We start from the raw sequence: 2,375 nt of genomic DNA on the forward strand, positions 1-2,375 counted from the left end.
GGGTTCCCCAAGGGCCGGTGGTGGGGGGGGGGGGGGGGGGGGGTGAATGGGCGAGGAATGCTAAGCTGGAGAAAGACGAAGCATGGTGAGTATGACCGTATCAGTACGGTGTTGTGAGGAATGACAGAACAGGGGATACTGCAGGAGGGGCAGTGTTGGGCTGCATCCCAAATGGTACGCTATTCCCTATATAGAGTACTACTTTTGACCAGGGCTCATTTGGGACGAAGCCTCAGACATAGACGGGGCCCTAAGATGGACAGGCCCTGGGCCCCTGGCTACAGGTAGTGTTTAACGAGTTCATCCTTTATGAAGCCATGTGTGTCATCTGATTACTGTAGCTCTGCTGCATTCTCTGTCTCTCCCCTTTCGTTCACTCTCTCATTCTCTCTCTCGTTCTATCTTTCTCTTTTTCTCCTCTTCTTTCTCTCTCTCTCTTCTCTTTTTTTCTCTCTTCTCTTTCTCTCTCTCTCTCTCTTCTCTCTCTCTCTCTCTCTCTCTCTCTCTTCTCTCTTTCTCTTCTCTCTCTCTCTCTCTCTCTCTCTCTCTCTCTCTCTCTCTTCTCTTCTCTCTCTCTCTCTCTCTCTCTCTCTCTCTTCTCTCTCTCTCTCTCTCTTATCTTTCTCTCTTCTTCTCTCTCTCTCTCTCCTCTCTCTCTCTCTTCTCTTCTCTTTCTTTCTTTCTCTCTCTCTCTCTCTCTCTCTCTCTCTCTCTCTCTCTCTCTCCCTCTTCTCTTTCTTTCTCTCTCTCTCTTCTCTCTCTCTCTCTCTCTCTCTCTCTCTCTCTCTCTCTCTCTCCTCTCTCTCTCTCTCTCTCTCTCTCTCTCTCTCTCTCTCTCTCTCTCTCTCTCTCTCTTTCTCTCTCTCTCTTCTCTTTCTCTCTCGTTCTCCCCCTCTCCACCCCCCAAATAAATTATATCCTCAGGTCCATTTCTGCTTTTGATATGTATTTGGTCTTTTTGGATGCTTAATTGGAGTAATTGTCTGAAAGGGCACTTGGATTATATTGGAACATTTACAGTTAGCTGTTGTTCAGTATTAGATAATACAGTTGAAGTCAGAATTTTACATACACAGGTTGGAGTCATTAAAACTCGTTTTTCAACCACTCCACAAATTTCTTGTTAACAAACTATAGTTTTGGCAAGTCGGTTAGGACATCTACTTTGTGCATGACACAAGTAATTTTTCCAACAATTGTGTACAGACAGATTATTTCACTTATAATTCATTGTATCACAATTCCAGTGGGTCAGAAGTTTACATACATTAAGTTGACTGTGCCTTTAAACAGCTTGGAAAATTCCAGAAAATGATGTCATGGCTTTAGAAGCTTCTGATAGGCTAATTGACATCATTTGAGTCAATTGGAGGTGTACCTGTGGATGTATTTCAAGGCCTACCTTCAAACGCAGTGCCTCTTTGCTTGACATCAATGCATAATCAAAAGAAATCAGCCAAGACCTCAGAAAAAAAAAATGTAGACCTCCACAAGTCTGGTTCATTCTTGGGAGCAATTTCCAAATGCCTGAAGGTACCACGTTCATCTGTAGAAACAATAGTACGCAAGTATAAACACCATGGGACCACGCAGCCGTCATACCGCTCAGGAAGGGGACACGTTCTGTCTCCTAGAGATGAACGTACTTTGGTGTGAAAAGTGCAAATCAATCCCAGAACAACAGCAAAGGACCTTGTGAAGATGCTGGAGGAAACAGGTACAAAAGTATCTATATCCACAGTAAAACGAGTCCTATATCGACATAACCTGAAAGGCTGCTCAGCAAGGAAGAAGCCACTGCTCCAAAACCGCCATAAAAAAGCCAGACTACGGTTTGCAACTGCACATGGAGACAAAGATCGTACTTTTTGGAGAAATGTCCTCTGGTCTGATGAAACAAAAATAGACCTGTTTGGCCATAATGACCATTATTATGTTTGGAGGAAAAAGGGGGTTGCTTGCAAGCCGAAGAACACCACCCCAACCGTGAGGCATGGGGGTGGCAGCATCATGCTGTGGGGGTGCAACATCTCAAGACATCAGTCAGGAAGTTAAAGCTTGGTCGCAAATGGGTCTTCCAAATGGACAATGACCCCAAGCATACTTCCAAAGTTGTGGCAAAATGGCTTAAGGACAACAAAGTCAAGGTATTTGAGTGGCCATCACAAAGCTCTGACCTCAATCCTATAGAAAATGTGTGGGCAGAACTGAAAAAGCGTGTGCGAGCAAGGAGGCCTACAAACCTGACTCAGTTACACCAGCTCTGTCAGGAGGAATGGGCCAAAATTCACCCAACTTATTGTGGGAAGCTTGTGGAAGGCTACCCGAAACGTTTGACCCAAGTTAAACAATTTAAAGGCAATGCTACCAAATAC

The sequence above is a fragment of the Coregonus lavaretus genome (genome assembly GCF_964263955.1).
Source record: "Coregonus lavaretus genome assembly, chromosome: 30".
Lineage (NCBI taxonomy): Eukaryota > Metazoa > Chordata > Actinopteri > Salmoniformes > Salmonidae > Coregonus > Coregonus lavaretus.